At 39.1% G+C, this 14,117-nt stretch overlaps 4 non-coding genes across 4 annotated transcripts; all 4 read left to right on the top strand.

Annotated features, from left to right (window-relative positions):
- The first annotated feature begins 1 nt into the window (after position 1).
- LOC111665801 (U2 spliceosomal RNA) lies at positions 2-192 on the top strand. Its single transcript, XR_002761538.1, has one exon. It is a non-coding gene; the product is annotated as a U2 spliceosomal RNA (small nuclear RNA).
- Positions 193-2,960: 2,768 nt separating this feature from the next.
- On the top strand, positions 2,961-3,151 carry LOC111665802 (U2 spliceosomal RNA). Its single transcript, XR_002761539.1, has one exon. It is a non-coding gene; the product is annotated as a U2 spliceosomal RNA (small nuclear RNA).
- Positions 3,152-11,480: 8,329 nt separating this feature from the next.
- Positions 11,481-11,671, top strand: LOC111665803 (U2 spliceosomal RNA). Its single transcript, XR_002761540.1, has one exon. It is a non-coding gene; the product is annotated as a U2 spliceosomal RNA (small nuclear RNA).
- A 2,284-nt stretch (positions 11,672-13,955) lies between these two features.
- Positions 13,956-14,117, top strand: LOC111665808 (U1 spliceosomal RNA). The gene has a single exon (XR_002761543.1). It is a non-coding gene; the product is annotated as a U1 spliceosomal RNA (small nuclear RNA).

A 14,117-nucleotide genomic window follows, 5' to 3' on the forward strand; every position in this document is an offset into this window, starting at 1 on the left:
TATCGCTTCTCGGCCTTTTGGCTAAGATCAAGTGTAGTATCTGTTCTTATCAGTTTAATATCTGATACGTCCCCTACCCGGGGACCATATATTAAATTGATTTTTGGAACAGGGAGATGGAATAGGGGCTTGCTCCGTCCACTCCACGCATCGACCTGGTATTGCAGTACCTCCAGGAACGGTGCACCCCCCTCTACATGTGCAAAATAAAAATCTCAGTTTCAGTGATTGTTGACGTTATCATTTTGTATTTGTTGCTACTCTAAGTAGTACACTACTATACTGCCATTGGATGAGTTGAATTGTATGTAGTGTTTTCAGTCCTAGTTTTAAAGGAGTGAAGCTGCACAGTGATGACCTGCATGTAAATGAGTCAAACTAGTAACTGCTGAGTTAGATAAGGAGAAAAGGAAATGTGAGGTGTTCACTATCCCTTCCACATAGTTTCTGCTTCTGCTGCTTCCCAGTCAACTGCACATAAAATGTTGAAAAAACAGTGTTGTTCCCACTCCAGAGCAATATCTAGCAGTAGCAAAAATATCAGTTGCCCACTAAATAATGAAGTAGTAAATGGTTTTCATGTGAGAAAAATGTGTTTTGTGAGTAATTCTGGGATAGTACTTATTGAGTGTCAGCTTGTGATTATACAGAATAGACCGGACTGGAAGTTTCTTGTGCAATACAAGCCAATTAAAAACCTTTAGTTTATTCTCCATTCCTTTTCAATTGAGTTCTTGTCCAATCAGTTTGCGGTTTGAGAGCTAGCTCCGTTTACATAAGTTTTCTACAAAAATTTGATCAAATTTGTTATGCATTCCAAATTTTTCTTTAACCATTTAACAATATATATTAAGAATAATTAGACATAATTTGTGTTTTTGAATTATTGCTCTATTGTTCCATGAAGTCACAAATTGCAAGCGGGATAGTGAGCCAGAATATCAAAAATAATTGACATTTATGTATGCAAGTCTCAGATAATAATTCACATATGTTGCCTTAAAACAATGCATCCTGGGGAATGTTTTAGGAGATTCCTCCCCCCATCTTCCATACATTGGTATATTGTTCCTCTTTTTGTATATTCACCCCCCCCCCCCTTAAAAAAAAAAAAATTGAAATAATGTTTAAGTCAATTCTTTGCTTACAGAAAACCACATTCGGAAAACAAGCTAAATGTAACAACAACAGCCTTTGCCTTCCTGATAAAAGTCAGGTTCCTGTTTTTCCATAAACAATTATTTTTTATTTTTTATCCGCATTTAACTTTTGAGACCAGTTGTAAAACCTGTCACATTTGGGGTGTCCAAAAGAGACACCTAATATGTCCATAGGACCCGGACATAGAACTTTACCCACATATCCTCTCTCTCCGCCAGCTCCATGTTCCTAAAAATGTATATTGTGTTTTGTTTTTGTTAAATTTTACCACTGAAGCAAGAGAGAAATCTTCCAAAGTTTTAGGACTTCTTCCAGGCTATTGTCATCTGTTACATGATATCATAGCATCAGAATACTACGATACTTGGAGTACACGTGTGATGACTTCACGTAGACTCGAGCTGTCTGATTCAGCCCCTAGGGACACAGTTGAGGCGAGTTAATTAACATGAAATGACCGTCGGTTGCGCTCCGACACGACAGCGGACTTAAACTTGGAGAAAAGTTTGTAATTTGTTTTTGGGCAACGTTTCAGGAATAACAACAACTTTGGGTGAGTCAATTTATTTGTTTTTTCTCCTTTATTTGTGATGAAACCTGCTTCTAACGTCAACGAAACAAAACGTTAATGATGCAGTTTTTTTCCGTTGCGTAACTAATTAGCGAAATAAGCTAGCCGTCTCGTGCGCAACAGGTTCCTTCGACCTGGAGAAAGAAATAAACTTAACATTTTTGGGCGACGTCTCAGATCCAAAAGCCTATTTGAGTAAGTTAATTACCAGCTACCTCCTTTATTTGTCGTGAAACATTTGTCAAAACCAAACTTTAATACTTACTACTTTTTTTCGTTCGGTAGCTAAGTAGCTTAATCAGCTAGCTAACAACGCACCTGGTTTTAGCCGCCTTCGTAGGTCGTTTGAGTGTCTTCTGCTTCAAAACATTTACCGTTTCTTTCATTTTGGATAAAACTGGCAAACTCAATGAAATGTGCTGGTAAAATGTTATTACTATTGCCCAACGAGTGTAATTAACAGCTTCACCGTAAAGCCAACAACTGTTTGGGAACTCCAGAAAAGTTCCTAAAGGACATTATTATTATTATTATTATTATTATACTTATACTACTCGGTTAGGTCTGTCAAACGTGGATTTTTACCCAGTAAAGCTGTTTGTTTAACAAAGTACTTGATTTGTTCGTGGCAACAAGAAACTGAATTAAGAGACTGCAAATTTACCAAATTCTCAAATGTTCTCCTTTCTCCTGCTCTACGTCCATTAGTATAAGCCGAAAACATTGAAATTTCCAAGAAAAACGAAGTAGTTTTGTTAAATTGTTTAATTATCAGCAGATCTTGTATATTAAATTGCCATTGTTTGTGTTTGAGCTTCAAATCGTACTGATATGAGGTCTGGTTTATCGGGATTTACAGAACAGTTGTGCTAATATGGTTACCTAACGTACATTTGAAGCTATATTGTCTTTATCATTAGATTAGATTTGTTTAAAACAGACGTTTAAGTAAATACGTGAATTTTTGTGACGTCTATGATCCTTATTGGAGGAGAGCGTGTCACGTGACCAGGAAGCGGCTTGTAGCTCTGTTGAATACATGGTGGAACAACGTTACATTCTTACAATAACACATTTTGTTGCAATTTTATACTCGTTTACTTGTCTCTTGTCGTGTGTTGTGTTTTTGTTTCTATCTCAGTGAGTGTTGTTACTGAAACAGATTCAGACCCATCAGTGAGAGGGGCTGTGCGGAGAATCAGGTCGTTACCTCCGACAGTTGAATGGTATCGCTTCTCGGCCTTTTGGCTAAGATCAAGTGTAGTATCTGTTCTTATCAGTTTAATATCTGATACGTCCCCTACCCGGGGACCATATATTAAATTGATTTTTGGAACAGGGAGATGGAATAGGGGCTTGCTCCGTCCACTCCACGCATCGACCTGGTATTGCAGTACCTCCAGGAACGGTGCACCCCCCTCTAACTGTTCAAAAATAAAAACCAAAGTCTCATTTTTACAACCCATTGCAATTGAAGTAATCAACTTGTAATTGTTGCTATTCTAAGAAATACAATTGTTATTCTACTGCCATTGGATGAGTTGATTTGTATATAGTGCATTCAATCCTAGTTTTAAAGGAATGAGGCTGCACAATGATGACCTGCATGTAAATGAGTTAAACTAGTGGCTGCTGAGTTAGACAAGGAGAAAAGAAAATGTAAAGTGTTCACTATCCCTTCCACATAGTTCCTGCATAGTTTCTGCTTCTGCTGCTTCCCAGTCTGCTTTCCTCTGGTTGATCAAAACAAAGGCAAATGCACTTTGTGCACTTTATTTTCTCTTATTGTCTTAACAATTTAGAGAACTGCACATAAAATGTTGAAGAAACAGTGTTGTTCCTACTCCAGAGCAATATCTGGCAGTAGCAAAATATCAGTCGCCCACTAAACAATGAAGTAGTAAATGGGTTTTCATGTGAGAAAAATGTGTTTTGTGAGTTTTTATTCTTTTCTCTGAATTTAAAATGAAGTTCAATCAACTTTTATTGCAGTCTAACTTTGAAAGCAGCTTTTGCTACCTGGCACACACTTGCAGTTAGGCTGATGCTCATTTAGGAGGTAACAGAAGATTTCAGATCAGTCCATTGATGGGGAAATACAGCATTGATTGCATGAATAGAAATATAATCATCATTTATCAAATGAAATGCAAATTGTCTTTGTCAGCCTTTGTGCAAATCTGTATTGTCTGTATTGAATTCCTACAGATTCACAGCCTGTTTTGTTAATTTGTGGCATGTGAGCCCCATCAGTTGGCATGGTTTGTCTGTGAAAGACTCCCCTGTCTGAGAGTTGTACAACTCATACTTACCTGGCAGGGGAGATACCATAATCAAGAAGGTGGTTCACCCAGGGTGAGGCTATGCCATTGCACTCTGAAGTGGGGATGCTCCATACAGAAGTGTAATTGAATCTTGCGTGATTGTTCAAAAGTTTACAACTCTGGAAATGCATGATAAGAACATGAATGAGGAGGACAGCACTGTACGTGAATCAATATTGGCTAATCCTTGGGAATGGCTCCCCCTAGTGTTTAAATGATGTACTGAGAACAACATTGTTAGTAATAAAGATATCAGTATACTAATTATTGAGAATCATTATTCATAATAATAATCTTCATTCAGTGCCCCAATGAGATGAATCTAGAAAAATCTCATTATCCCTAACTAGTTTCTCTGATTATTCAGTGTTTTTATCATGTACCACTATTTACTGCAAACACAAATATAATCTTGTATACCACAGTGACTTCTTTATTCATATCTTGTGATGTGTGGTGTCACCCTACTTATAGTGTAAGATGATCAAGGTAGATTCATCTATAATTCCATTTCAGCATTATCATTTGAGGGTTGTCTCATTATATACAAAATATAACATATTTGTTTAATGATAGTACTAAGGATCCAGGATATAATTTTCAGATCATATCTTGTGTATTCTTCAGCAGAGCAGTGCCTGAATCTGCTGCCCTGCCATTTTAGGGAAACTGGGTATAACAATGAAGATGTGGCAATCATTTCATCACAATGATCACCAGCTTATACATGTCCCTTCATGACAGATGTTTCTTTTATGTATTGTTACAGGTGAGCGCATGGACGCAGTCCCCCACTACCAGGAATTATGCAGTCGAGATTCCCCTGTTCACACTACATGAGACTACAGGAGGAGTCAACAATACAGCTCACCCTCTCTCAAAGCAAATGTTGCAGAGACTATTGATATCATCTGCATGTATTTTATGTGTTTGATAATGGCCATTTCAGATATAATCAGCTATTTATTTTGACACCTCTGAAGCCATTCAAGCATGCTGCTAAAATTACACAATGTCAAGTATATTTATAAAGTATATTTGTATACGCAAATGTTACATAGTTCATGTCATTTATTCATGTTACTGGACTGATTTCTTTTTTCAATTAAATATAGCTTATCAAAAGTATGCTTGTCAGAATGTTTTGTCTTTGCCTACATGTCATTCATTTACATTACTTGCTTTCTGTCTTTTGTGAATTGTCTTCTGACAAGTACACTTATATTTCTGAGGCTGAGTAAAGCTCTTTTTATGTTCCTACATGCAAGTAACCTGGCAATCTGTGTTCCCGTGTTTTGATAAACAAATATACCCCATTGTTTCATTCAATAACTGATATTCCACAACTCACTGTTAGTGTAACACTGACCACTTTATTGAATAAATAAACACAATTAAGAATGAAGTCAAAAATCCAAAACTGTAATAGTACATTAAAAATATAACTATTTACAATTTAGCCAATGAGATGCAATTATTTACAGATGAAAGTCTTTCCTCCTGATCACCCTATTGAAATAAAAATAACAAAACACCACAGCACTATAGATTAGACAATTTAAAAGGCCAATGTAATAAATATGAAGATATTTACAATGCAGCTTTATCATATTTACAGATGTGTTTATTTATATTCTATTGCTCTAAGTTGTCAACAACAGAGTTGCTGTACGTTCAGATGGTACTGCTGCGGCGTCTTGTCGTGACCCTCTGCTGCATTCCAGACTTGGAGAACCCTGTTCCTCTGCTCTGGTTAGTGACAGTTGGTTCTGAGGCCAATCTCCACCAGTACAGAGCAGAACATTTCCAACTTCTGGACGCCGGGAAATGGATTTGGACTGCAGGCATCCTCCTGTTAAAAAAAATACCATATAAATGTGATAAGTTCAAATGTTTTCATTGTCTAGTAACCAGTAAATTTTATTTCATTTTAGGAGAGACACAGATACTCATGAAAGCCGGAGGGTGAACAGTGGAGGTTTCATTGCTGGTGAGTATAATGTGGGGCAGGATGGCATCCAGCACACCATCATGGGGCTCCTCGTCGCTCTGATACGCCTCATCTGTTTCTGGATCAGGCTGGCCAGGCTGAATCACCTCCTCCTCTGGATCAGGTCCATCATTGACGATTTCCTGAAGAGAGAAGGATACAGATTCACCTGTGCTCTGGCTGAACAGGTACTCCAGTCCAAGCAGCTTGTCAGAAGGGACATCAGCAAGGGCCTGGAAATTCTCCTCGACAGTCTCTCCAAACAGCTGCTGACAGCGGGTGTTGAGGCAGTCGATCAGCGGCGCCGAGTAGGTCCTGAGGTGCCGTCCTTTGCCACCAAACATGGCATCTGAACTCCTGTCTGGGTTCCACCGTGCAATGCCACTTATCAGGTAAACCTAAAAGAGCCGAGCTGCGCAGTGGGGAGCTGCGTAGAGTAGAGTAACAGCAGTAAAAATGCATTCCATACAATATAGGCATACATACACACAAAAATGCAAGTATACAGTTAGCGGCAACATCACTGTTGTCATTATCACTTGTCACAAGAACCATCAGAAGAGACAGCAGGCAGTCCCTATCTACTGGCATAAAAGACCCCATATATCTGTTTGTGTCCCCTAGGGTGTTAGAGTGCTCTGGTTTATTTAATAAAATGTTTATTTTATTGGTTTCGAATTTCTAGTTAATTATTTTATTTTTCTCTATGTGAAGCACACTGTACTCTGTTTTGATAAGTGCTCTATCAATAAAGTTTATTACTATTATTATTAGTATTACCTGAGCTTTCTGTGTAGCTCTGACATTGTTAAGGGAGCAAAGATCGTTTAAATTATACCAGTAACTTTACAGCACACATTCACAATTTTTCCTAGCAAGTTTTTAGTTTTTTGGAATTAGAATAATGACAGGGTCACATGTTTAATTTGTTACAGGACTACACTTGTGCAGCTGGAATACATACATATAGTGTGTTATGTCCACTTTATATGCTACACTATCTGTATCAATGTTGTTCACACTTTTTTGTATGATTTTGTACCAGGTGTTTTGAAGAGGCTCACTCCACTCTCGTCAAGCCCAGCCGGACCTTTCAGCTACTCAATGGCCAGGTGGATGAGCTGGAATGTTTCCTGAGCCCCGATTGTGACCCTTCTCACGTGGTGTTTCAGCTGCTCCCTGGAAGTGTATAGGCGGACAACGTCCTCGTCTGAGACAGACTTCAGTGTTGCCAGGTCCTTGGCTTTGACGGCGTTGAAGAGCAGCTCCAGGTCTGCGCAGTTGTAGGCCACCATTTTCAGCACAGTGACAAAAGTGGAGAGGATCTGGCTCCGGTAATCCTGCACATTTTCAGCCTCTGCCAACAACAACGTGTGGCGAAAGAGCCACGCAGAGGGGAGCTCTCTTTCAGTAGGTGGAGCCTGAAATGTGTGTCCAAATGCAGGGACAATCCCTCTGGGTTCATTAAGAGAGTGGTGTACAGGTCCTTACGTTGAAGGTACTCATCAACGTGATTCTCCTGTATCTGCTGCCACACCTTGACCATATTGTGACCTTCGGTTCAGTCTCTCAGAAGGCGCAGAACACTTCTATCCACACCATGCCTGTAAGTAGAGTCACAATTAATATGTTGAGATTGATATGGGTGACTACTTTCAAGTTTGTTAAATGCTCACACTATGCTCAGAATACTCACTTGCTGGTCAGGATGGCAGGGAACATGGCTCGATGAGCTTGGCTAAGTTGGTATAAAATAGCGGGATCCCACCCAAGCCACTGACCCACTGTACTACCATCTCTACTTCTGAATGCTTTTGTGCATGGTCCACAGCTCAACACCTCAGTGAGCACGGTGTACCAGCTGGACCCATCACGGATGTTAAGGAAAAAAATCATATCAAGTAAAGGTCAATAGCAATATATGACTTTCTGTGCTCTTTTTTTCCCTCTCATGTTTACATAGGGTAATAAATATTCAACTGTAATATAACTGTAACACAGGTGAAGTGAGTTATACACAGGAATGATAGCCAGACTTGGAGAGGTGCATAATCTGTCCTTTACCTGCACACTTATCACCTCGAGGGCACTTGAGGGAGTACCTCCACACTCCCAACAGGGCGCCACACAAAGACACAGCTCTGAAATAAGAACTGTGGGGTCGGCAGAGCACCCCGGACATAGCCAGGAGGTTCTGGTGGGTAAAACCACATCCGGTCTGACTCCATCAACCGTCGCCTCTTCATAAGACCATGAATGTCCTTGTAGATTTGAACAGGGGTGAACAGCCCTCTTTCTGTGTCCTCTGAGCCAGGAAATGTCAGCAGATGGGATGCCATTGGGGTTTTCCCACAGACGCACCCATCCCTCTAGCTCCACCTGCAACACACAAAACACATTTTAAAAAAAAAACACAAGCATTGGGTTATATAATATATTACAAAGAAAGAAAGCATAAAACTTTAAAATAAAATTTTGTAAACATGCTCAAAAAATAGTTCTCATTTTCTGTACATTTACTTTATTGTGTGTGTGTGTGTGTGTGTGTATATACTATGTATATATATATATATATATATATATATATGATGTGAATATCACAGCTGGTTTACCCTGAGGAGATTCCACCCTGGTTGTAGACTCTGTTGGCTGGCTAGTGGCTGCATGCTAGACTGGACTGGGCTGCTGGACAGTTTTTCTCTGCATGGGTCAGGGCAGTGGCCTGGTGGAGCAGCTCCTGTGGAGGATTGGGGATGATAATTTCTTCTCCAGATAACAATATGCCTCTTTGGTCACCATCAGTATGGCCTGCTAACATCTGGCATCTGGATTGATGACATGGGTAACTAGGGTCACTATACTCAGCTGGAGCTTCTGAAATACACCTATTTTATTTTGTGTTATTTTATTTAATAGAAAAAAAAGCAATGTACAACACAACGATGCCACACAGGAACATGATGTCATGTAATCAATCCTATAGTAGTCAAGAGTGCATTTACTAGGGCACTCCTGCCCCGTGTATATGGAAAAAAAACTCCTGTGATAACATCCCATCAATTTAACTAAAGTGCAAAATAGAACAAAGCACTGGGTATCAACAAGAGCTGTCCTTTATTTCTTACACACTGTGTATTTTTACATAAACTATCATAATTGACAGAACTAAGACATACAAAACAGTGTTTCAGCATTCTCCAGACAGAAACAGCAAAAGAACATTCCCAAAGGACATGATGTATTGTTTCCTCTGCAAAACTTTTCATTCTGGGACAGTACTTATTGAGTGTCAATTTGTGATTATACAGAATAGACCGGACTGGAAGTTTCTTGTGCAATACAAGCAAATTAAAAACTTTTAGTTTATTCTCCATTCTTTTCAGTTGAGTTCTTGTTCAATCAGTTTGCATTATGAAAGCTGGCTCTGTTTCATATAAGTTTAACACTAAAATTTGATAAAATCTGTTATGCATTCCACATTTTTCTTTAACCATTTAACAATATATTCAAAATAATTAGACATAGTTTGTGTTTTTGGAGTTCTATTGTTCCATGAAGTCACAAATCGCAAGCGAGATAGTGAGCCAGAATCTAAAAAATAACTGACATTCATATTCATATATTGTTCCTCTCTTTGTTTATTCATATCCTCCCCCCAAAAATTAAATAATATTTTAGTCAATTGTTTGCTTACAGAAAAACGCTTTGGGAAAACAAGCTAAATTTAATAATGTTGGCAGAATGTCTGCCTTAACAGCCTTCACCTTCGCAATGTTAGTCAGGTTCCTCTTTTTCTTTTCTTTTCTTTTTTTAAAACCAAATTTAACTTTTGAGACTAGTTGTAAAACCTTCCACCTTTGGAATGTCCAAAGGAGAAACCTAATATATCCATAGGACCCGGACATAAAACTTTACCCACATATCCTGTCTCCCTGCCAGCTCCATGTTCCTAAAGTTGTACATTGTGATTGTTTTTTGGTTTATTTTTTACCTCTGAAGCAAAAGTTTTGAGGGCTTCTTTCATCTGTTACATATGATATCATAGCATCAGAATACTACGATACTTTGAGTACAAATTACTTTGAGACTGCACGTAGACTATAGCTGTCTGATTCGGCCACTAGGGGCACAGCTGAGACGAGTTCATTAACATGAAATCACCGTCAGTTGCACTCCAGCTCGATAACTTGGAGAAATGTTTGTAACTTGCTTTTGGGCAACGTTTCAGGAATAACAGTTACTTTGGATAAGTCAGCTTACTTGTTTCTCCTTTATTTGTAGTGAACCCTGCTTTTCAGACTTCGACGAACCCAAACGTTAATGATGCAGTTTTTTTTTCCGTTGCGTAACAAATTAGCGAAATAAGCTAGCCATCTCGTGCGCGACAGGTTCTTTTGACCTGGAGAGAGAAAGGAGCCAAACTTATTTTTTGGCGACGTCTCAGGGTTAACAGCTACGTTGAGTAAGTTAATCACTAGCTATCTCCTTTATTTGTCGTGAAATATTTGTCAAAACCAAATTTTATACTTGAGTTTTTTTTCGTTCGGTAGCTTATTAGCTTAATCAGCTAGCTAATGACGCACCTGGTTTTAGCCGCCTCCGGAGGTAATTTGAGTATCTTTTCCGCTTGAAAACGTTTAACGTTTCTTTCGTTTAGGATAAAACTCAGTGAAGTGCTGGTTATTAATATTGCTCAACGAGACCTAATTAACAGCTTCATGCTAAAGCCAACAAATGTCTGGGAACTCCAGATAAGTTCCTAAAGGACATTATTATTATTATACTTGTGGCTCAGTTAAGTCTTTCAAACGTGGATTATAACACAGTGAAACCTTAATTTAAGAAACTACTTTACTGACAACTAGAAATTGAATTAAGAGACTGCAAATTTATTAAATTCTAATTTTTTCTCCTTTCTCCTGCTCTACATCTATTAGTATGAGCCGTAAACGTTGATATTTCCAATAAAAACGAAGTAGTTTTATTAAATTGTTAAATTATCAGCTGGTCCTGTATATTAAACTGCCACTGTTTGTGTTTGAGCTGCAAATCATACTGATAGGTCTGGTTTGTATGGTTAGAGGTATGGTTATCTTACGTACATTTGAAGATATGTTGTCTTTATCATTAGTTTAGTTTCAAAAAGACGTTTAAGTAAATGTGTGGATCTTGGTGACGTTTGATTCGGATTGGAGGAGAGCGTGTCACGTGACCAGGAAGCGGCTTGTAGCTCTGTGTGCAACACATGGTGCTACGACGTTACTTACTTACAATAACACATTTTGTTGCAATTTTCTTCTCGCTTACTCGTCTCTTGTCGTGTGTTGTGTTTTTGTTTCTATCTCACTGACTGTTGTTACTGAAACAGATTCAGACCCCTCACTGAACGGGGCTGTGCGGAGAATCAGGTCGTTACCTCCGACAATTGAATGGTATCGCTTCTCGGCCTTTTGGCTAAGATCAAGTGTAGTATCTGTTCTTATCAGTTTAATATCTGATACGTCCCCTACCCGGGGACCATATATTAAATTGATTTTTGGAACAGGGAGATGGAATAGGGGCTTGCTCCGTCCACTCCACGCATCGACCTGGTATTGCAGTACCTCCAGGAACGGTGCACCCCCCTCTAAATGTGCAAAAGAAAAAGTGCAGTAACACCATCATTAATTATTGCTATTGAAGTAATCAACTTGTAATTTGCTGCTATTCTAAGAAATACTCTTGTTATTCTACTGCCATTGGATGAGTTGATTTGGATGCAGTGCATTCATTCTTGGTTTTAAAGGAATGAGGCTGAACATGATGACCTGCATGTAAATGAGTTAAACTAGTAACTGCTGAGTTAGACAAGGAGAAAAGGAAATGTAAAGTGTTCACTGTACCTTCCACATAGTTCCTGCATAGTTTCTGCTTCTGCTGCTTCCCAGTCTGCTTTCCCCTGGTAGATCAAATTAAAGGCAAATGCACTTTGTGCACTCTATTTTCTCTTATTGTCTTAATTATTTAGAGAACTGCACATAAAATGTTGTAGAAACAGTGTTGTTCCCACTCTAGAGCAATATCTGGCAGTAGCAAAAATATCAGTTGCCCACTAATCAATGAAGTAGTAAATGGTTTTCATGTGAGAAAATGTGTTTTGTGAGTTTTTATTCTTTTCTCTGAATTTAAAATGAAGTTCAATCAACTTTTATTGCAGTCTAACTTTGAAAGCAGCTTTTGCTACCTGGCACACACTTGCAGTTAGGCTGATGCTCATTTAGGAGGTAACAGAAGATTTCAGATCAGCCCATTGATGTGGAAACAGGGCATTGATTGCATCATTTATCAAATAAAATGCAAATTGTCTTTGTCAGTCTTTGTGCAGATCTGTATGTATGAATTCCTAGAGATTCAAACCCCCCTATAGCCTAAGGCTTTGTTAATTTGTAGCTTGTGAGCCCTATCAGTTGGCATGGATTGTCTGTGAAAGACTCCCCTGCCTACGAGTTGTACAACTTATACTTACCTGGCAGGGGAGATATTATCAAGAAGGTGGCTGACCCAGAGTGAGGCTATGCAACAAGGCTGTGAGGCTGTGAGTGAGGCTATGCACAACCGGAGTGCAATGGCTTACCCATAGAGGAGCTTGTCTTGGCGGTAAAGGTCTTGCATTGTCCTGATGTCTTGTTAACTTCTTTTTTTTTTTTTTGTTTTTAGAGGAATGGCCAGTGTGCACAGGCCTGGACCCTCCATCAAAATCTGGTGCCGAATCTGCTCGTACACCTTCCAGATGGTGCTCTTCTCAGACCCTTTGTATCCAGACCCTTTAGGTGAGTGCAACTACAACAGTTTCACTAAAGTGTACATCAGCCTGTTGTGCTGAGTGCTGACTTAAGTAGCTATTTCAATTTAAGTTAAGAATTGTTTTTAGTCGTTAGGGTACAAGTTGCAAACATACTCATAGAAATACACTGTTTTTATTTTGTCATTTCGTGAGTTGATTTGTTTGTAGTGTATTCAATCCTTGTTTTTAAGGAATGAGGCTGCAAAGTGGTGAACTGCATGTAAATGAGTCAAACTACTAACTGCTGAGTTAGAAAAGTAGACGTGCAGTATTCACTGTCCCTTTCACATTTGTGAAAAATATGAAAATATTTTTTTCTTAGGTAGGTCCTCCTTTTTAGTGTTTAGCTAGCATAGTGTTGTTTGGCTTCCTTGCAATCTAGTTTTGAAATGAACTGTCATTTAAGACAGATTGTGACTCTAGGTCATTCAACAATCAAAGTGAAAGTCCACTCTGCCACTCTACTGCTTCCAAGTCTGCTTTCCCCTGATGGATCAAAAGAAAAGCAAATACACTGTGCAATCTGTTTTCTCTTATTATCTAAATCTTTCTTGTTGCTGTGAGTTGCCCACAGAGAACAGTGGATAAAATGTTGAAAGAGTGTTGTTCCCACTCCAAAGCAATAGGTGGCAGTAGCAGGAATATCAGTTACCCACCTCCAGCAAACAAAGAAACAGGAAGTGGTTGTAATGTGAGGGAAAAAAATGTGCTTTGTGAGTTTTTATGCTTCTGTTTGTTCGATCCACATTTGAAATTCAAAGTTTCTGGCAGTCGGATTTAGCTTTCATTCTCTTGAACTCGCAGTAAGGCTGTTGCTCATATAAGGAGGTTAAATGGATAAAATACATGATTTTAGCTCAGCCTTTGTTGCAGGAGTACAGCATTGCATGATGGGATATATAGGCAATATGTATCGAATAAAATAATCTTTTTCAGCCTTTGTGCAAAAAAGTATCGTCTGTATTGAATTCCTGCAGATTCACAGCCCCCTATTGCCCCTTGTTTTGTTGATTTGTAATTTGTCAGCCCCATCAGTCAGCATGGTTTTTCTGTGAAAGACTCCCCTGTCTGTGAGCTGTACAACTCATACTTACCTGGCAGGGGAGATACCATGATCATGAAGGTGGTTCACCCAGGGCGAGGCTCAGCCATTGCACTCCGGTTGTGCTGACCCCTGCGAATTCCCCAAATGTGGGAATCTCGACTGCATAATTTCTGGTAGTGGGGGACTGCGTTCGCGCTCTCCCC

Source organism: Seriola lalandi, unplaced genomic scaffold, assembly GCF_002814215.2.
Source record: "Seriola lalandi dorsalis isolate HSWRI2012SDOR001 ecotype SW California unplaced genomic scaffold, Sedor1 jcf7180002054659, whole genome shotgun sequence".
Classification (NCBI taxonomy): domain Eukaryota; kingdom Metazoa; phylum Chordata; class Actinopteri; order Carangiformes; family Carangidae; genus Seriola; species Seriola lalandi.